Source organism: Strix aluco, chromosome Z, assembly GCF_031877795.1.
Source record: "Strix aluco isolate bStrAlu1 chromosome Z, bStrAlu1.hap1, whole genome shotgun sequence".
In the NCBI taxonomy this organism is placed as follows: Eukaryota; Metazoa; Chordata; class Aves; order Strigiformes; family Strigidae; genus Strix; species Strix aluco.
The window spans coordinates 56,737,007-56,760,306 of NC_133971.1; the positions used below are offsets into that span (position 1 = coordinate 56,737,007).

Genomic DNA, 23,300 nt, shown 5'->3' on the forward strand with positions numbered 1-23,300 from the left:
CCCCTAACATGCCAAAGTCTGCCCTCTGGAAGTCCGAGATAACAGTTCTGCTAACCCTCCCTTCTTTACTTCTTCAACAATCAAAAACTCTTATCATTTCATGATTGCTATGTCCAAGACAGCCTCAAACCATCACACCACCCAAAAGTCTTTGGAAACTTGTTACATGTTGTATCAAATGGTTACCTGGTGCAATCTGTTGAGATTTTTCAGTTTTTCAGCATGTAGCAAACAAACATTCTTATCTCGTCAGCACTCTCTTGCTAAAGAATCACCTAAGCTCTTCATTTGGTATGGTACTATCCTTAAAACTTCATTGCATTCTGCAACCACTACATGTCACTATTAAACAAAGAAAGACTCAGAAAGTTTTCAGTTAGGTTTATAAAGTTTTATGTAGATGGATTTTGTTATTGTGAAGGTAAGAGCCACCTTAAAAAATATGGAGCTGAAACTGCCTGTTTAAAAATATTAACTAAACCAAACCAAACAAAAACCCAACCAACCAACCACACCACCACTCCCCAAAAACCAAAACAAACCACCACAGATACCTTTCGGTATCCTAACCTACTAACAAACAGGACTGCAAGATCATTAAAATTGTATCTACAATTTAAGAAATGATATAGTAAGTAACCATTAACTAGGTCATTGCTTTACAAAAAGTAACCTAATGCAACACATACTACTTTTTCTTTGAGGTGGAGGGTACACCATGCAGGTACACTATGCAGAGAAGTTTCAGTTCCAACACCTGAAACAGAAGTGATTGCTTTAACAAAAACAGTGATGTTACTCTTTTGTTGAAGACTGCTACACAAATGAAAAAAAGCTCCTGCTGGAAAATTAATTGCCTTAAAATTTGCATATCTTATTTATTCCTTGAGAAAGTCTGCAGGAATAGAAATTAAATTAATACTCACTCATGGAGAAACACAACTATCCTTACCATTCAATTCCATAGTGCCGCACCCTGAGCAGTCCCATCATCGTATACCTTGAAGTTTAACTCACAGTTTGGGACTGTATGCAGTGCTTCCCTCCTTCACGTAAGCTACCTGAAGGAAGATACACCTGAAGAAGTGATAACGGTTTTTTTTGTAACTGCACAGCAGTGTGCATGCAAGTTTCACAAGCACCCCGAGACAAACTATAGCAGGCTGACAGAAGTCTGAGCTGCACAGCTGCACTATATTTGCATGGGATTTCAATCATAGATAAAAGCTGTATTTGTTAGTGCTGTAACTGTACAACATACATCAACATCTCACAATGTGTCACACAGCTGTACTTTCCTACAGGCAATCTGCTGAAGTGTAACAAACTATCTGGAGCAAGTGGAAAAAAGCAATTTTGAAGCAGCAGGCACCAGTGTCGCTATTGCGCCTGCAACCAGACACCTCCGATAGGCCAGGCTGCTTTACTTGTGCTCCATGCTCCTTTTAAAGGCAGTTAAATAAGGAGACAGCTGCAAACAGAGCTTAACTTCTATAGAAGTGAATGAGATGGGCAGTGAAGAGGAAAAGAACGTAGGCTGAATGAAGGTGACGCAGCAAAATAAAACCTAATGCTGTTTAGTTGCATGTACACTTTACTTATTTTTAACATAACTGCTAGATGGAAGCAGACCTTAATTTCTTTTCCACATACCCACCACATGGAAGAACTTTCAAGAAACACGTGACTACCAGCTGAGTCATCTCAAATTTGTTTTCAAGCAGTTTTAACAGATTTTAATATTTTCAAAGAAATTGCCATTGAGGTATTGAAGGGGAAGACAGAAATACAGGATGCTGCAAGCATTCTCTAGTAAGAACAGACAGAATTAGTTCTAATATTGTTTCCTGTTTTACCCACATTTGAATTTTCCTATTCATTCCTTTCTCAAAACAGACAATTCTAATTACTTATCCAGTACTTTCACAGGTGTTTTGTATCAGATGACAAAACAGCTGCATCATTTATCACTCCTGGCACTGTACTTTGGCTGAAGAGAATCAAATCAGATTCTGCATTAAGCTGCAGAGAAAAACATTTTCTATATTCTTACATTATTTCGCAGTCAGAGAGGCCTGATATAATTTGATACTCATTGTGATGCTTTTGAGGAGGGGAAAAAAAAAAAAAAAAACAAACCAACAAACTGTGTTAATACAACCTATTTTTAGCACTGCATGAATGAAAGCCAGTATTGCTCTCTTTCACCACAATACTGGCAGCAGCAAACAGAAAGTCTGACAGCTTTCCAGGGGGCTTCAGCAGCTCCAGCTGATGTGCTGCAAACAGAAACATACTCTTACTGTGTGCTTTTCTACCATCCAGTTTCAGAAAGTTAAGCAAGAAGACATCAACTACAACTGCCTATCCAAGATCCTGCTCTGAAAACAGATGCAGTGTGTATCTGAAGTTTGCTTTCCTGTTGAGCATTTGTTAAAGATGGAAAACAAGGTAGTCATAAAAATCCATTATCAAACCTAGTGGGAAACCAGTAGCAGCCCTAACTCCAGTTTTGTCAGTGATAATATTGTGCAAACTAAGAGTCACAAAATAAATAATAATGTCCATAATATAAATAGACAAATTAAAATCTGACAAATTTCTTTTGAAGAAAGTAGATTTATAAAGCAAATCTGCCAGTTATTCATAAAAATTTATTTACACAAGTGATGCAAAGACCCCTTTTCAAAGTATAATCAAAAAAGATCAAGTTTTCTTTTCAAAACAATCTTACCAGAACATTTTCAAAATTGTATTTCACTAATAGCTATAACTATTCCCACTAAAAACCGGAAATCAGACTTTTTTTCCATACCCTGTTGTACTTTCCCCATAACAAATGAAATGCTTGTGTATGGTGTCTTCAAGATAACAGAAACATCTTCATCCTTGTAACAGCTAGCTAAATTCACTGAAGAGAATTCTTTGCTTTTAAGTAGCAGTTTGTTCACACTTAGGGTAAGTTGCTTCCCAATTCTGCACAGAGCTCTTGGCCTACCCCAGCAGGACAGGAGAGAGGAAAGCTCCAGCAGGGCAGTAAAATTAAGCAGCTTTGTGCTGACTGAAATGGGAAACATAGATCGCATCTAAATAATGCAGTCTGTCAGCAGACTCAGCAAGCCCAAATTAAAACAATGCAAGCAGCAATTTTAATTTTAAGAAGTCACCTAATCTTTATAGTACAGAGTGGAGAATTCTCCCTGTTAAATAAGTCACTATTTTAAGTTCAGTCCCTTTTGAAAACTGCACTCCACTGTAAGAAAGAACAGTAGTAATAGCAAAAACTGCTTTAATTTCCACATCTTGTGATGGTCATAAACTTGATTTGAGTTGAGAAAAAATCAAGCTGCCTGAGCAAACAGGTCTGGCTTCTCAGCCCAGATAGCAGACTACTCTTACTTATAATATAAAATCCATAAAATCAACTGCAATTCAAATGGGGAACTGCAGCCCAACTGAACCTTTGCCTACAGCAACTATTTGGTGTTTGCTTTGATCAGCAAGGAAATGGTTACTTTTGAATTTTAAAACATTGTACTTCAGAGTTAATTCAGTATTTGCTTGAAATGAAAAGCATGAATACTTCAACCATTGCCTTTGATCTTTTGTCTCAAGCTGTGAGCTCTAATAGACATGAGTGAATTTCTTCTACTTAACACTCCTTTTTAAGGATGTCCAGAAAAACACAAAAAGCCAGACAGGTTTTATATTACATAATAAAACAAAACTTGAGATTTGACTACATAAGAGATTAAGAAAAAGACCTGACAAGGGTTAAGTTTGAAGACGACAAAGGCAGTTCCCTACCAGGGGTGAAAAAAAACCCCAAAAAATCCCAAGTAAATGTTTATACAGATTTTTCATCAGTCTAAACTTGATCTTAAATTATCTCAAAAACCCAGAAAAGTTCTCTTCTGTAGATATATTCTGAATTTTACAATATATTATCTGCAAAACACTTTTTTTTTTTTTTTTTTAATAAAATCTACAAAAAGTAGTCCATGGTATTGCCTAAAATTGGAATCATTCTCTTTGCCATTTTATTGTATCTTCAGGCAGGAGATAGATATTCTACTAGGCAGAGAAGTTAAAATTACCTCATGATAATCACAAAATATTCTCCTGAGAACACTCTTTCAAACGGGGTGAAGGCAGATGGTGCTTATGTTCAGCACCATGTAACACTGACTGCCACTCAAATACACTTCAGCTATGAGCTCTACCTGTTTTAATTACTATAGCAAATCCATTCATTATACCTTTAATGGCTCCAGAATTTTGTAACATTAAAACATAAACTCTTTTAACTAAAGGTTACCCATGAGTAGGCATCATGCACTGTTTGCAGAGAAAAAGGTTAAAATATTGAAATATAAATAAAGCTTAAGAGCTTCCTGAAAAAAAAAGTTTTCTGTTAAAGTGTATGTTGAAAAATCTATTTAAACTCTCATTCACTCATTATTATTTAGTAAATTCAGCTGCATGGAGGGGGGAAGCATAGAAAAGCACCCCACCCCGCTCTTATCTCATCCAAAAGGTCTATAGCAGCAATTATTCTGAGGCAACAGTGAGGCCAATCTCAGTTGTCAGCCAGGGAACCTCTGAGGCATCCCTGTTTCCAGGTAGGGTCCTTCCAAGTAGGAAAAAGAGGAATGGCATACTACTAAATGGATTAGTTCACAACTCTTCAGATCTAGGTTAGGGTACTCTAGGGGAACCTTAAAGAAACTGTACTGTCATGTTCCTTCTGACTGACTGTAAAGCTCACTTTAAACACCAAGTCACTGCAGCACTGAAGTTCCACACTACTTTTCTGAAGAACTTGCTCCTTTCCTGCCCTTCAAATCCACGTGTCACTTCCCTAAGGGAATTTCTGAAAGCAAACACTATAGAACAAACTACAACCCCCTTTTCAGGGATGTCTTTACTAATAAAGCAAAAGCCCTCAAAGTCTTCAAGTTATGTTAAATTTTTAATTAAAGAAAAAAAAAAAAAGCTAAAAGTAGTACAGCCATTGTAACATTACTGTATTCATTGTAGGAATCTGATCCTTCTTCACTAGCCCACAGCAGTATTTCTCCGAAGCTTTAAGAACAAGAGTGACTGATCCACTGTGCTCCTCATGCACTAAAGCTTCCTTCAGGTGTGTTTTAAGAACACAAAAACAATTACTAAGAGGCTCCTTACATACCATCAAGTAAAAAGATTCATCAGCCTAATTCTACTGCTCCACTCTAAAAAAAGAAATAAGCTACGGGACTTGCTCTATAAGTAATGGAAGTCAGACACAGAAATTTTGCAGAGAGATCCAAGACTGTTTCATTCCTGTAGAAACCCAGACGGTCTGGTTTAGTTCTGGACTTAAGGCTCCCTTCTAACTCCCACTCTTTTCAATCATAAATCACTTACAGATTTATATTAAGAAAACTGAAAATCAAATTCAGGCCCAGAATAAACTGTGCAGCTTTAACTGAAGTCAACATAATTTATTTTCAGCCAAGAGTCTTGCAGCACTTCCAACTGAAATCCTTTTACCTTGGTATAAATTCTAGTGCATAATGGAACTGCAGGAACAGCGGTACTTTACTGAATCATAATTAATGCCTTTGCTAGATGCAAAGCACTGCTTCTATTCTGAGGTTAAACAGTCAAAAGACTGAGATCAAGAAGGCAAAGTAATTGTGTGGCTTCATAATTTTGACTTTTATTCCAGAAAACAACCCAAAACTAACAATACTGCAACTTGGGGGGATGGAAAAGGGGGCTTGAAAACCAAAACACAAAAAAAACCAAACTATACAAGCCCAAAATGAAATCCTTCAAAAAAAAAAAAAAAAAATCAGTGAAGTCCGACTTCCCTCTCATGCAGAATAAGCTAAATATTGTCAAGGGATTCTTTTCTTTTTTAAAAAAAAAAAATTCTCCAGAATTAGGTGTTGTAGATAAACACGGCAGACACAACAGCCAGTTCAGGATAACAAGAGCTCTATAGAACGTTAAAATGTTTTTCTTCGTACACTATTACTTTTGTTGTATATTTGCCTCTATAGTCTTTTCCTCCTAAAGAACCAACACCTAAGTCACCTGCCATTGCAAAATAATCATATTTACAGGACATCACAATATTCCAAAGACCAGAAAGCAGTATTTTTAGAACAATAAAATATAATTTTGGGAATCAATCACTAGTGGAATGAAAACAGGTTACCAATCAATATGAACTGGAAGTATTTATGAAAAACACCAGAATTTTAGAATTAGTTCAGGAGCATACCAGTTCTAACTACCAGTTCTGACTGTTTTATTACTATTTTGTTACAAATATTTAGACAAACACATACACATGGCTCCCGACAAAAGGAAGACATTTAAAAGAAAGACAGTTAAAAACTTTATGCAGATTGTTCTTCATTTTCATACAGCTACAGAGGGGAAGTTCTACATCTCAGGTGCACAGCGGAAGGAGATTTTTGGAATAATAGAAAAAAGACAGATACAAAACTGTTGCATATGGATTTTTCTACATTTGAAGCCCTCCTGATTAAATGATACAATCTTACAGAATTATGTGACTGCTTATCTCTAAGTAATTTTATTTATTTTTCTGTTGGATTTGTGTGTGTGAACCCTGTTATGGGAACCCTGTTACCAGAATAATCAGGGGAATTTCTGTTGTAATTGTGGTGGAGGGACAAGGGGTGGATTGTATTTCAGAATTGTGATGATGTTATTTTTATTTTAACATGGGGAAGGGGGTTTTTTGCTTTGTTGTTTTTTTGTGTTGATGTGAGTGAAATGTGTGAATACTGTCTTGTATAATGAATGTGGATTTTAATGATAATTCTTAATTATGTGATTCACAGATGAAAGGGTGGAAATGTGTTAGGTTTGTGTGTGTGGAGAGGGTTTTGGTAGTGGGGAATGGGGCCACAGTGGTGGCCCTCTGTGAGAAGCTTCTCAAAGCTCCTGCAGTTCCAAGTCGGACCCACATCTTGCCAAGGCCTGAGCCAATTAGCAATGGTGGCTGTGCCCCCTCTGTGATAACATATTTAAGAAGGGGAACCTAGAAGGAGGAGTTGGGGAGTTTTGAGGAGAAGTTATGAGGAGGACACCTCTGCAAACACTGAAGTCAGTGGAAGAAAGGAGGAGGAAGGGGTGGGGGGGAGGGGGGGGTTGGTGCTCTGTGGTGACAGGGCAGGGTGTGAGCCTGCAGCCCATGGAAGTTACCAGTGGAGCAGATGACCACCTGCAGGCCATAGAGCACCCCATGCCAAAGCAGGTGGATGTGCCCGAAGAAGGCCAGGACTCTGTGGGAAGCCCCTGTTATTGCAGTTCGTTGCTGGGAGGATTACAACATGCAGAAGGCACCCATGCTGGAGCATCCCGGGAAAAGCTGCAGCCCATGGGATGGAGGACTGTCTCCCATGAGAGACCCCTGCTCCAGCATGGAGTGTGAGCAGTCCTCCCCCTGAGGAGAAAGGAGAGGTAGAAACAACATGTGACAAACTGACTGCACCTCCATCCCCTACTCCTCTGTCCTGCTGCAGGGAGAGGAGGTAGAGAAATCAGGAACAAAGCTTGAGCCTGGGAAGAAGGGAGGGATGGGGGGAAGGTGTTTTTAAAATGTGGTTATACTTCTCACTGTCCTACTCTGTTTGTTAACTGGTGGTGGTGTTTGAATTAAACTGATGTTCTTCCCCTAAAAAGTCTGTCTTTTGCCCATGACCATAATGGGTGAGTGATCTCTCTCTGTCCTTATCTTGATCCCTGAACCTTATGTTTTATTTCCTCCTTCCTATTCCTGAGGCAGAAGGGGTGAGTGGCTGCATGGTACTCAGTTGCCCTCTGGGCTCGAACCATGACAATTTTGATAAGACTAAAAATATTACATACATCCTGTCAGCAAATCTTAGCAAGAGCAGGGCACAATTTTTCTCCTATTGACTAAAATGCAAGCTGCATGGCTTTCATTTCCCCATTCCACATACAGATGTACAAATAATGTCGTAAGAGCCAGAAGACAACTGAGTAAACATCACTGATTGATTCTGAAAAACTACACATTTTCTCCATAATTAACTTAAGCGGAAAAAAGGCAGAGCTCCATGCTTTAAAGATATAACTATGCAAAAATAGCTTAAAACTTTGCATGGGGGGAAAATCTCGACAGATTGAGCAGGCCAAGAAAGGCAGTATTACAGGCCAGTATTACAGACTTGAAAAAAAGCATATTTCTTTTTTTAAAGTGGTCTTTATCCTTTCCCTCAGTCCTCCTATAATCCCTGCTTGTTTTCTGCTCAAAATGGAGAAAACATGACACCACTGTAACAGAAGATCTCAAGTACCTCTACCAGTATTACAATACGGAGTACACCCAAACATGCACCCCTATAAATGATCTAACAGGATTATAGTGGAAGAACAAACAAAAGTTGTCTTTCTGTAACAAATCGTTTCAATGTAAGATCTGAACATAGAGTCAAAAGCCCTGGTGGGGAAAAAAAAAAAAACTATAAATAAAGAAAAAAGAAGTCCCCAACCCCAAACTACTGCTATATCATTAAACAGAAATGTCATGAAAGAAACAGTTGTGCCTTGGACAATCATTTTTCCTTTGCTACATGTATTACTTACTGGATGGTTGTATCTAATGTGCTAAAGTAAAAAAGTTTCTTAAAACTGCTCCCCAAAAACTAGGTACAGAATGTCACTTGTCTTCTTATGCCAGGATACAAAGCAGGAAGAACTCCTGAAGAAAAAAAAAAAAAAAAAATCAGGCTTCCTCCCATACAGGACCTGTTAGGTGTCTGCTGCTAGCTAAACACAGCTTACTTCTCCTTGCTTTTTTTAAGTCACTTAAAGAACTGCTCAGGATATAATAATGGAGAACTAAAATGAACTAGAACTGAAACTTAAATCTGTAAGTGTGTATGCAAATCATCAAACTGTCAATGTGATCTGTTGTCACATCATTAGCCTTTACAATAGCATTCTTCAACAAAATCTCTCCAATGGCCAAAATTACCTTTTTTTTTTTAATAAAAAACTGCCTTTGTTTCCCTTCAGTGATAGCCATGTAATATTGTTTGCATCCACAAAGTAACACAATCAAAGCAGTTTAAAAGCAAATTTAGGAAGTAACAATCAACAGCCATCATTCTAACAACTTCAAGATGATTTGTAATATGCTGGTTTTAATTGAGACAATAGTTAAAATCAAATGCACATGCTTAAGAGAAAAAAAAACAAACATGAAAAAGGTAGTTAATAAAATGGTGTCTTTTGGGACAAGAAATGCAATCCTAAAGATGATAAAAATGTCATTGCTGCTAGCATAAACTATGAAAAAATAAGACTTGAAACTGCTAACTGCATTTCAGGGGTTAAAATATGCTACAACAGTAATTATTAATATCTAGATTTGATAGAATTATAAATTCATTTATAACTCAGTAAGATGTTTGGAAGTAACAACCCATTTTTAACAACTTTCAAAAATGCTGTTATATTCAACTGATTTGTGGCTGGAACTAGGTCCATTTACATTTAAATATAGCTGGTATTCAATGTTACTGAGTAACTGTACTGGCAAAGATGAAGTATTTATGTTTGTATGTAAAGTCTTTATTTCTTTTTGTACACTTAAAGTGCTCATTCAAGAAAGATAAATAGCTTACATTTTCTATGATAAAACATCATATTAATTTTTACCTTGAAACTGACAATTACACTGATCTATGATAAATTTAGAATACGATTTTATTTTGAAGAATAAGACTTTCCTTTTTTCCAAAACATTTGGTTTGGTTTTTCATATATATGGTAACTTAATTTGCAAATCACTTCTGTATGTTAGGTTCACTTTGATCCATTGAAAAAACATGCCAAAAAGTACACAGAAAATTGTTTAATAAAAACAATTTACAGATACATGAAAACTGTACATCTGTTTACACAGTCTGCTCCACTTACATGTACTCCACATGTGCATTTTTTTTCCTAACTGAAATCTTTGTCTTCTAAAACAGTTTCTGTCTTAAAAATAGTATTCCTAATGTTTGAGATCATGATCTTGTTTGCATTTAGGACCACCATCAACCTTCTCAACTTTATGAGAAGCTACATAAGACAACCAACATATATACGCAGCTTGAAATATGTTTCCTTAGTCACATAATATGGAAATGCTCAAATGAAATTCAATAGAAAAATGGCAAAATCCTCAGAATCAGCTCTTTTTCCACAGATTTCAGGAGGGGAAATTATGGGTGGATTTTTAGTCTTAATTTCTTCTGCACAATTATGTACAACTTTTGACAGTTAACCAAAGCAGTTTCAAAGCTCTGACTACAGGACTACAGAACCCTAAGGGTTGGTGTTTTTTTCCCCCAAAATCTACAAAAGCAACTTTAAAATAATTCAAATTGTAATAGTTAAATATAGTTAATATAGTTAAATATCCTGTTCCTTAGTATTTTATGCATCTTGTTGTCCTTACTTGCTAGGTAACCTTCCAGATTAAAACAGAAAAGATGCACAACACCTAAAGCCATAAAATAAAGGAGTACGCTGTGACCAATATGAGACTGCATTTAGTACACAAACAGATCTTTTTTTTAAAATATCAAGTATGAAAGTTAATAGATGTAAGTACTAGAAGGGGAGTTGGCTTCTTCAGTTCACCTAAAATATTCTTCTCCTCTTCCATATTAATATCCAAACTAATAGCTAGACAGTCAAGTAGAGGGAAAAAAAAAAAAAGCACGTATATCTTTGTACCAGAAAGCAAAAAATCTTCAGTCTACATTGACTTAAAAATATCCAAAAAACCCAAAATATTGTCACTAGACTGTCTTCCTCATTATTCTAATGCGCCACATCTATTGTGATTAATAGTAATTTTACATCTCACCTTGTGTGTAGCATTATACTGGCTAAGTGTCTTATTAGCCAGTGCATACTAAACATTTCACTTAAGAAATGTCAATAGACAACCTCATTCCCAAAAAAGACTTAGTGTATAAATAAAACAATGGACATCATAATCAGAAAACATAAAACAAAGCAGATAGAGGGAAAGAAATATTTGCCTACTGTAAACTTAATGGGGGGGACAGGGAAGAGGGGTAAATTGGTGAGCTTGTACAAAACAAGAGTACAATTTCCTGCAACACCAAACTCCTTTGTTAGAAATTTTTTTCCATTTACACTAATAGTTCTTCCCTGTTCCCCACTTGCACCCCAAAATTTTTCTACATTTAAGTATTAAATACATAGATTGTTCTGTAAGTAAAACCACGCAGTTTTCAGAGCAGAGAAACTGAAATACAATAAACCCAAAATGAAGTCACAAGGCATTTAAAGACAACTTAAGAGGACATTTTTTATAGTTCTGCAGCTTAGCTCCTGCAGCACTGGGGTTTTTTGTTTTGTTTTGGGGTGGTTTCTCGGTTTTTTGGTAAAAGATGTGATCAGACACTTTACATACTGGGCATGGCCATCTACAATTACAGTAATCTAAAGCAATGCAGAAAGTGGACTGGGAGAAGGGAAAAAATTCCAACTGTGAAACCAAATGGTTAACAGCTCAGCATCTCAGGCTTACAATTAAACTTGGCTTGCAAGGGCAAAACATGCAGGAGTCCTCTGAGTCTCTCATAAAATCAGTTCCTTCAGTGTTTCATTATGTTTTTCCACTGTTCCAGGTAAACAACAGAACCTCTGCTTTCCTAAAGAGTAACAGTAGATTTCAGTAAGAATTCACATTCTCTTATACAAACAAAATTGCATGCAGAATAGTTACATGGGTGAGTATGTTCATCCACTGTTCTACTATCCACATAAAGAAGACAAGAAAAAAGAAAAGGTAATGTGAGTTGGGGGTTAGTTTTTGTTGTTTTGTTTTAATAAAAAAAGCTTGAACATTTTTCTCTTAGGTAATGCTCCCATTACATAATTTGTGTTCTATTCTTATGATTAAAAAAGCCCTGGGAATTTTAATTGGTAAAAAAAAAATGCTAATTACTTAATAAACCAGTTTTTAACTTCAGAAATTTTTAGTAGGCCTTTTTTTCATATTATTAACAATTAGCTAGACTTTGCCAAATTTAAATTACACAAGCTATGCAATTGCTTCAGCTAAAACACACTTCATGCGTTTAGTGAACAATGCAGCAGAGGATTAAAAAAGCAACTCTGACACATCATAGTGTAAGGATACATATAAAATATTAAATATGAAGCAAAAGGCACTTACCTTTCAGCCTCGTGAATTCCTAAAATGACACTAGATAATAGAACGTATGGAGAGATGCTTATGATCTTTAGCAAGGGCTGAATCATCTTCATGTAGATGCTGTGCATAGCCCCTGTATGCATACTGACATCATCACTAAAGACTTGGAGGCAGAGGATACTATGGTAACCATGCAATGTGCAGAGAGAGAGAAGCCTTTAATTGCTTTAACGACTTCCTGAGGCTCGTGCTACTGGGCTTCCATTTGCTCAGAAGGAAATGAAGGTTGTCACAGAGGCAATGAGTGCGACACTGTGCAGAAAAAAAACCTGAATCCTGAATCTATTAATTGTGATGTGACTTTTTAAATGACAAGTGCTGTAGCCTGAATCCATTACTGAAATCTTCTGACATCTGCAAAATCTGCCAGGAGTCACAGTTCAAGAAGATACTGTTAGGTAGCAATTTTATAAGCATTTGTATTTTGTTTTCTCTATTTGCATGCGTTGATACCACCACATTGAGATGTTCTCTTCTTCAAGTCACAGCATGGTTTTAAGTATAGTGTTTTTCTGTACCAGAGAGTCAAAGACTGATCACAACAGAACCTAAAGTCCTAATACTAAGGCTCAGGTACAATATAAAATGATGTACAATATAAACATGCTCTAAAATGAGGTATTTATCCTAGTATCATGTCTGTCTCAACTTCAATGACTATCTGACAATATATCACTTAGGAAGGACAAAGCTCAAGTAAATAGTACCAGTGGTGACATGATATGGCCAACAGATAGCTGAATAAGTTTCGGCTAAGCTTTCCAGAAAGCTGCAGTATTCTCTCCACTTTGCATACAAATAGCTCGTCTGGGTTTTATTTGGTTTTTTTTCCAAACTAAAGAATAACTACATGACTAAAGATCCAATCAGAATTACACAAAATCAAAATGGAAGTGTAGGGGATGAAAGGTAAAAAGGGCAAAAGAAACCTCCAAGTCACATTGGCTTTAGGTTTTAGTTCCACAAAGTTTGGGTTTTTAATTTTCAAGGGCATGTGGGAAGGAAGTTGCTGTCTACAGGTCTGGCTTTACTATGATAGATTTATTGTGAAATCAGTTTCACTACTTTATTTTGTATTATATTTGTGTTAAAGAACAATGATGCAGATACTCCAGTTTTGAACTCTCTAGGCACTCATGTTCCCCCTTAGTGGTCATTTCCCCAGCTAATGCTCTGTCAGAGCAGTATGATCAGTTAACAGTTCTTCTTTCAGAAGTGTACTATTTCCCCAGAGAAGACAGAATCAATCATTTTATCTATTGAGTTTGGCTCAAACCAGCAAGCTAGAATCTTGAAAGAAATTTTATTTTTTCCCTTAAAGATAGGATTATCGGGTAATCTTTGACAGTTTCTATTCCAATCTAATCCTGACCTTGCCCTCCCCATAACTGTTAGAGATTTAAAAAAACAAAACAAAAAAAAAAACCAAACCACAAACAAACAAAACATCCAAACCAACCAAAAACCAAAGGTGGTTGTCAATATACCAATACGTCAAATTTTGCAAGAGTAATGCTACAGTGCTTTCATTAACTTCTATGATACTTAGAAGTCTAAAAACTTAATCAGAAAAGCCATTTCAAAGAAAAAAAAACAGTTCATAGGATGATGCATTACACAAGTTCTTCAACATCATATGAGACAGTCAGTTCATACTCTGTATCTGTGTGAAAAGAACATAAAATAGCATGCTGAACTGTATGGCCAGCAACCTGACCACCTTGTGAACACTGTCACTCAATATGGAGCACAAGGGATTGCTTAAAATATGGACAGTTCTGTTTAGACAGCAACCTGCCAATGCAAAAATACCTGTTCCTTTCTAAGGAAATCAACGTTGCCTCCTATGCAGGAGGCTGATGTTGGCTTCCAACCAACACACAGAGATTCTCCACATACAGTGAGTGAGGATTTCCCTGCTTTGGAGTATCTAGAAGAGCTGTTGTAACCTGCTTGTTTAATGAATGTCATTGTTTCAATTCTAACATCAATCAAACCCTTACAACAAAGCTGCACTTTACAGTTAGGCTGAAAGCTCTGATCATGAGATGGTAGATTTAAGAACGCTACTGAGACAACCACTTCCACAGGTAGTTGGTCATTGAACATGACAACTCTTGCAGACTAAATTTTGCAACTTGGTTGGGTTCTTTTTCTTAAAAAGCACACTTTGTGGCCCCATTTTCAAATACAAGTGCAAAATGCTTCACATACTTCACATACATAGACTGCTTTTCATAGCAAACTTCCTGCACACACACCTGATTTCAAAGCCATCAGTCTAAGGTACAAAGGACTGTACTGCTCTCCATCACAGCCTCTGTTGCTTTATGTATATAATGCTATTCACACTTTAGAGAAAAGTTAGACAACATAAGTAGACAACAGTTGAGAGAAATTTTTTATCATAAAGTTATATACACAAATCAAATAAGTTCCCTCTAACTGCAGCAATGTGGAAAGCCATAACTAGCGTTTTCTTGTTGATTCTCTGCTGAGACAGGTATTAGGTCCTAAAGGACACTAACAGCACTCATCTATGTGGATGCATACATACAGAGACAAATAGCAGCTCCAAATAGTAGCTCAACAAAAGCAGAAAACTGTACCTATCCTATTCCTTCCAACTCCACCTTTAGCGATTGACATAACAAGCTAGGTAGCTCTTGTTAGGAAGCCCAAAAGCCAAAAGGGCTAAAGCAATATGAACAGTGAAACTTCTACAGCCACAGTGTGAAAGATGCAAAGGTATTTACTGTCTCAAATTCATTCTCAAGTGAATAATTAAAAAAAAAAATACAGCTCCCTCATCTAAACAGATCAGCCTGAAGCCAAATGTAAAAGCTTGTTCTAGAATTGAAGCACTAACCTCTAGTTGAAAAGGTAGTTACAAAGGATGAAAATTAGAATGTATGCAATCTTAAATTGCTAGATGGCACATACTGCTTTTAAAGTTGCATGTATCCAAAACACCTTTCCCACAATGTCCTTTCCGTTTTGGAAAGAGGAGGAACAGACAGTATCTGGCACGTCTAGTTAATTACATCTATCTCCTCAGAGGATGTAATAATAAATAAATCCAATAAATCCATCACCTCAGAGGTCTTGATTTAGTAGGTTGGTGACTGTCTCAGGTTTTTTCCAACTACAATTTCATGTGAAAGTATTTCTCCAGAAAAATTCTACAACTTCCTTTTCCATCTCAAGCTAACTCACTTGACTGCTTCAAAAACTAAGTAAAAATAAAGGCTACCTTTTTCATTCCTTGAACAGTAACTTAATTTGGTATGAAAGTTGATACTGTCAGACAAGAGGGTTTCTATATACAACATCCCTTTTGGAATCCCCACAGAAACCCAACCGATTCAGGTCAGATACAAGTATCAATAAAAAAGAAAAGGAAAAAAGAAGAAAAAATGCCAAATGACAGTTTCACGTGCTTCTTGGGAGTCTTCATTTGAGCTGAATAAAGTGTGGGTTCCAAGAGGAAAAAAAAACCCAACCAACCAAAGAAAAATCCAAACAAGGAGTCATGCTATTTTTATGTAACTGTAGACAGGCACGAGGTTAGGATATCAGCTTAGGTTAGAATGTGATTGCAAATAATGATGCAAGCCTAGCACAAAAATTCTTTCTTAAGGTCAAAAAGTCAAGTACTAAAAAACTTAAGATTGGTATGTAGAACAATCTTGACTTCATTTTTGCAGACACATATAATGGTTTCCTTGTATGCATAAGCTTCGAAGGCTGTTAGACTAAGACTCCATAATATTCTAAGAATCTCACTTCTACAGCAGTAGAAAGAATAAGAGTAGCTCAAGCAATAACAACAGCATAATCTGAAGTCCTGTTCTTATTAAGAGACATTCTAAGCTACTTACTCCCATCTCTTCCGGAGATCTCTTCCCCCACCCACAATTTCTGCAAGAGATCACGAATACACAACACAAAATTTACCACTGTTTCCCGGAACATTTTCAGCAACTTTTATGCCCCATCCATATTGAAATCTGGGCATAAGCCATTTCAGTCAGTAACTGTTAAAACAGGTAGGTACAGGACAAGCTCTAAGAGGTACCAGCTTATAAAGTGATGAACATTTACTATGTTAGAATATTGCTGAAAATAATCAGATTATCATTTGTCAAAGCAGGAAATGATAAATTGGTATGACACAGAAAAAATATACTAGTAGTATGATGGAATGTAAATGACTATGAATAACAAGTTCAATTAGAAAACATTTTGAATTAGCAGATCATCGTGTTTAATATATGTACATCTCCAGCGCAAGGGTTTCTCTAATTTTCTACAGTGATACGTTGACAAAACAAAGCTACAATTCTTATCACCACAAACACCAGTGGTAAAAAAAGAGGGAAAGTAGTCTCAAGCAACAACTCCTTACTCTACAGCATCAATTCCTGAACTTGGTCATATCATGGAGCATACACACATAAATAATATACAGCTGTTAAAGGCCAAGAAGAGTATTTTAATTACTTCATGTGGCTCTACTACAAAACCTATGCAAATCTTGCTCTTATCTGGCACCAATCCCACTGTGTATTATATATTATGGGTAGTCCTAGAAGGCTTTCACAGAAGCAGCATTAATAGCAGAATGGTAACACAACTTTGTTTTTTTCAGATGTTGTTTTGTCCTGCACATAACTTCATGACAAACACATTTTCCAAAGTTGTAATGCTGGGGGAGGGAACCTACATGTGCACACACTTCTGGAATGACCACCACCACCAATCGCTTCAAGAACACTCTTTAAGGAAGGGAGGAGGGGGAAAGTAGCAGCACAACTCTGTTCTCAACAGGTGATTCTGTCCATCTCCAGCTAACACAAGTCTTTTCCCCGTAAGCATCTGAAACACAATCCTATTTTTCTAAATCTATGCATCCCTTTAATTAGAGTTCTGAACAGAACAGCTCCTGCCTGGGCAAATTTGCTTTACATAATACACAGGGATTAACTTCAAAAATCCAAACTGGAAAGAGACAGGGCTATACTATCACTTCTAAAACCGTTATGGTGTAATGTATTTACAAACAGCATGTACCTAGGCACTTGCATTGATACGTTCACATTTGAAAAAATGTAAGAAGATGCCCTGTACATCTTTCCTACAGTTCAAGTATAGCTCTGAAGATTAAAGTCTACATATAACACTGTACCGTAACACTCATGTGCAATTAATGCCTGTAAACAGGGATTCTTGAAACATACAAGCAGGTTTTTTGTAGAAAACAAAACTTCCCATAACTCTGATACATTTCTTTAAAAGGAACATCAGTGCACATAATAGTACCTACTTGTATATTTGTAAGGGTGGAGCAGTTCACATCACTCAGAGCAAAAAATGAGGCACTTGCCAAGACTGCTCTCTTCATTTCATTTTACATTTCTGCATTTCAGACAAGAAATCCAAAGTAATCCCAACTTTCCCTCACCTAAAAATGTTAGTCTTGCTCTGTCCAAATGCTCCTCACAAAGATGCTGAAAGAGAAATATATATTAACTTCCTTCCACCCCCTTAGCTTTATATAGTATGTTCAATTATCAGATACCTTCAGCAGCTCTGCCAACAGAATGACAACAGAGCTTTTCATTCAATACTTACAGCAAAATTTCCTTCTTTGCCCTAAAATAGGGTTATCCCTCAGTCACTGTTTGCCACCATTTCTTTACTGCTTTGCTGGCATGAGAGCTGACTAAAGTCCACCAAAGGTCAGCTAAATGCTTGAGAGAACCAAATACCGATTCTTTTAAATTTCTCATTCCTCTCCATTGCCCTGCAGTAATTTTAACAACACTTCCACTTCAAGGAGCATACTGAGTTTACACTGCTTCCAAATCTCAGAAAGGTCTCAGTGACATGTAAATACTTTGTTTTATTGAGTCAGAAATTACATCTCTAGAAGGACTTTTCCACAATCACCACACTTTAAGATGTCTCTAGCTTTTATTACAGCAAAATGACTTATGAAAAGACCTCAGCCTGCTTATGGCACAAGTGTAAATTACTTGTCATAGATGTTCCCAGCCTCAAACTCTACCACTATTAGACAAATAAGAGAGCCACTGTCCCAAACTAAGTGGGTTACTTTTCCAGATAAGCAACTCCCAACTGAACAAAAAAATGGCAAAATTTAACACTGTGGCTACAATCTCTCTCCTGTAATCACAAAAAGTCTGAGAGGGGCATATAAAAAGGATTAGAATACCTGACTTTGTTTTCATGTTGAAGTGATTCACAGTTTCACAGCGCTTTACAACTGGCAAATCTCCACACTGGATATTTTACAGATGGCAGTGTGTTATTTCTGTGTCTTTCAGTAGCTCCTGTCTAGCTTTTACACAGAAATATAAAAAGTAAATATTGATCAAGGAACCTTTAATATTTAATTATTACAAGAAAATGCCTTGGAGAACATCTGGTAAGCAAGCTGAGCAAGGCAAGCTACACTGCCTAAATTAGCTCAGCTGAGACAGACTTTGCAGGGAAATGAGCATCTTACACCGCCAGTTGTTTTTCCATCTTAGCCCTACAGGTGAGAAAATACATATTATTGGCGGAATGTTTATTTTTATTTAAAGATGACTCAAAGTGGCCAAATTTATTACAAGAAGACAGACATGCTCGATTTAGTCAATTAAAGTAAAGGATCTGTACCATGGACAGGGAAATGAGAGTTACAGCAATGATCTTCGCAAAACAATCACAAGAGCAGTATCTAGAGCTTTCTAGCTTGTTTTCTCCAAGGAAGTTTCAAATAAAACAAGAAAAGCAAAGATATAAAAAGAAAACAAAACCCACTGCCACTGCAAAATGTTTTATTACTGATTTCTTTGTCCTATGCATAATATAGCTATGTAGGCATAAAGAATGCAAATGTGTAATTCCTTGCCAGAGTACAAAACATGTAGAAAATTGCTTTTGATGAGGATTTGTTGTTTAAGTGGAACTTGCTTTTGCAGTGTGCAGAAATGAAAAAATAAACAGAATCAGTGAAAATATATTCTTTAAAGTAAATTGGAAAGACAGACCATGCTAAGAGAAGCGGGACTTTAACACATCTTCAAACAAAGCCACCTTTTTGCTTATCTGCATGTAAATTTATTAAAAGATCCCTCAAATGTATTAGCTCTTCTTTAAACACAACAACAAAACCCACACGCAGTTATAATACTAAACCCGTATCTACTGGTAACATATGTAACTCTTGTCCTTAACACCAATTTAAATAAAACCAAAATACTCCCTGTAACAATCAGTTTGAGTTTCACCAAAAAGCACACAGCTCTAACAAAACTATAAACAATGACTATAAACAATGGATATGATATTAGTGCTCCTAAAGATTATCAGGAATGACAGGCTGCTTGGAAAGTAAAACAATGACCTAACTAAAAATACAACATGAGCTAGCAGATCTAATTGAGTAAATCATATTTTGGTTTTGTTTTAGAGAACAGGAGTACCATAAGGTAGCACTATACAACTCCTCCCCTACTGCCTGAGCAGAGACAGAACATGCTCTAATTAGCTGCCAATGATGAAAAGGACGAGGAAACTTGATGCATTCTTTGAAGCAGCATGCACCACAACAACACCCAAATATCTCACCCCCAGAAAGTTTCAGCATTTATGTTTGAGAGCTGACGCTGCCACGTCAACACAGCACTTAAGGGAGGCCCAAAACCACAGTGTACCTCCTATGCAGCTGCTGTACCTGGTCTACAACATGGACCTCAAGAAATACTAGAGAGATAGATATGCATTAAAATTTTAGCAAAATCAGAGAAAGAAAGGACAGTTTTACACAGCTCACAAGAACTTACAGAAGACAAACTGACTTAGAATCTGATACAAATGAAAAATTAATGTCAAAGTATCATCACAGTATGCTTCTACTAGGTGTACCATTTTTCATGTCCACAGTGCAGAATGATTGCTTTGCATTTTACATAACTGTTGAAGTTTCATTATAGTACCAATCAGTAAGTTATTTTTCTAAATGTGGATACCTGACAGGCTTCACTTCTAAAAGAAAGTTGTGGCTTGCAAATGAGTTAATGAGAGTCACAAAATTGGATATGCTAGGCCTAATCCTATCTGACATTGTGTGATTAAACTGAAACAATCTAATTTTCCCTAATCCTACCTTGAAAGAAGGAAGTAACTAGGGTATAGTTCATTGAAAGCTGCAACTCTGTATATTTAAGATCTGCTACAGACACCTCAAAGATTAACAGCAAGGAAAAAAAAACCCCACCTGACAGCTCATGCATAGCAAGGGAAATGGCCTTAGATTCAGATATGCAAAATATTAGAATTGCTTTAGATGACAACTATTTTGCTCCTTTACAAAGTCTGTGTTACAATCCCTTTTCAGGAAGCTATGTTAAAGACAAAAATCCTGACTGTAATAATATTTGTTCTAATTGGGCTCAGAGGACATTCTTGCAGTACGCACAAACAAAGCTCTTATTTGAAACTGAAGAGGAGGCAAGGAGCAACTCCGTTTTTATCTGTGTAAAAATGCAGCTGACAAGAGAAGCAGGGGTTGAAGTAACTGTCCATTCACCTGCCAGGTAAATATGCTTTGGCCTAAATATCACATTTTCATTAAAAACATATTCTTCAGTTGTAGATCAACCCTAGATTGACACACAGAAAAGACTGCTCCAAGGCAGACAGCTGACTGCAGCTGTACTCTGTCACACACTACACAAAAGCTAACCCAGAGCAGGAGCTGATACTGTTAACAGCAGCAACCACCACCATTGAAATAAATAAAACCCACTGAATTACTGCATAAAATGCTTTATCTTAATGTAGAGGCAAATAATGAACCATATTTGAACCAATCTCTAAGCCTCTTTTTATGCTAGAAAATGAGAGCAAACATCGTACTAACATTATCACATCCCAGGCAAGGACATCAGGAGGAATGTCTAAAGCAAGGAAGGCATACCCTTGATCATGTCAGGGAATACTTAAGTCAACTGGACATACATAAACCTATGATGGGATGTACCCATAAGTACCAAGAGAGCTGGCTGATGTCAGTGCAAAGCTACTCTTGATAATCTTTGATCCATTATGGCAACTGGGAGAGGTGCTCAAGGACTGAAGGAATCACCTGTGAGGGTGACCAGGCCCTGGCACAAGTCACCCAGTGAGTCTGTGGAGCCACCATCCTTGGGAAATTTTCAAAAGCCATCTGGACAGAGTCCTGGGTAACCTGCTCTAGGTGGTCCTGCTTGAGTAGGGTCATTAGACAAGATGATCTCCAGAGGTCTGTGCTAACCTTGACTATTCTCTGATTCTGTAAAGAAAACTAATAGTTACTTTACCCTTCACAAGGTATTTTCAACTGCAAGAGATGTATGTGCAAACACAATCAGGAAACACTGAACCATTTTACTAGTTCTGTGTAACTCGTTCTATAGGCATATATAAATCAACACACACAACAAGTCTCCCCAAAATGGATTACTATTTTTAATATCAAGTTTTGAATTTTCATTGATAGTCTTATTGGGTTTACACGTGCAGCTGCTGGCAGCGGGATGGTTGCAGGGGCAGCCTCTGTGAGGAGAGACAAAGGCTGCCCCATGCCAGACACAGACTTACAAAGGACCCACCAGAAGGCATAGCTGAGCCCTGCAGCCAAGACGGTGACGATTCTGGGAAACAGTATTTAAGAAAGGCGAAAACACTGCACAGCACAGTGTGAGAGAGAGGAGTGAGGAAAAAGTGTGAGGAACAGCTCTGCAGACACCAAGGCCAGTGAATAAGAGGAGGGGGTGCTCCAGGCACTGGAGCAGAGATTCCCCCTTCAGCCCCTGGAGAGTCCCACATCAGAGCAGATATCCACCTTGCAGTCTGTAGAAGACCCCATGCCTGATCAGGTGGAGAGGCCTGAAGGAAGCTGGAGCCCATGGAGAGCCCATCCTACTCTATTTTAATTGGCAATAAATTAAATTAATCTTCCTCAAGTCGAGTCTGTTTGCCCATGATGATGATTAGTGATCTCCCAGTCTTCATCCTGACCCATGAGCTGTTCCATGTCCCTGTCCTGTTGAGGAAGGAGAGTGAGAGAGCAGCTGGGTGGGGGTCTGAGAGCCAACCAAGGTCAACTTGCATCGTACTCCATCAATATTTTAAAAGAAACAGGCCATACTCACAGTAAATGATTGACATGACTGTTCAGACTTTGATTTCACTGAGGTAGTAATGCAGCTGTGAAACAGAACAAGTCACTTTTAGATGTGACTATGACAGTCTAGCCCCAAGTGAAACTTCAATTTGAAATGCAGAATAAGGTCCGTGAGTATAATTTCTGTTCTTGACAACTACTATCCATTCATCAAAACACAAAAAACCAACAGTCCCAAGTCAAATAAAACTAACAAACAGGTATTATAACACTTGACAAAGACCTTACCTCAAAGATCAATTTCAAGGCCACGGTCTAAGTGTCAATTTGTAAATAATAACTGAATATATGCTATTATAATTGAAAAGAGATTATATATTCAATTAATACATATACACTGTAACTCAAAAACCTTCCCTAAGCAAATTACTGTGGTTGTATTTAGGTCAAATCATCTTGACATGAATGACAGAAAATGAAATAAGACACAGATAGAGATCTTCACAATTTGAAGATCATCCAGAGAAAAGCTTTAGTGCTTACTGAAAACAACAATAACTATAGGGAGACAATACCCTGTGGTGAACATACAGCTTCTTAGCACTGAGCAACAGAATAAATCTCACATACTACTAGAAAACATACTCCATTCTTTGGAAACATTTGCTCCTGAAAGCATCTAACAATAACACAAGTTCAAAAGTTCAGGTCAGTCTGAATAAACAGGTTTTCTACACTGGCCTTCTAGATTTCAATAAAGCTGTAACTCTGTATTGACTTCCCTAATTCAGTTACTCAGTATCAAATGAAAATACTGCATGACTA

General features: G+C 37.1%; 1 protein-coding gene across 7 annotated transcripts in view; it reads right to left on the reverse strand.

Moving 5' to 3' along the window:
* PAM (peptidylglycine alpha-amidating monooxygenase) overlaps positions 1-23,300 on the reverse strand; it is a 151,610-nt gene that overhangs the window by 103,777 nt on the left and 24,533 nt on the right. Inside the window, exon 1 of one of the 7 annotated variants that reach the window (XM_074812846.1) lies at positions 22,504-22,543. The exons of 5 other annotated variants lie outside the window; for them this stretch is intronic. The gene's annotated coding sequence lies outside the window, so the exon portion shown is untranslated. Of the gene's footprint in view, positions 1-952; positions 1,034-22,503; positions 22,544-23,300 lie in introns of those variants that run through there. One more of the 7 variants, XM_074812847.1, reaches the window with a different exon arrangement.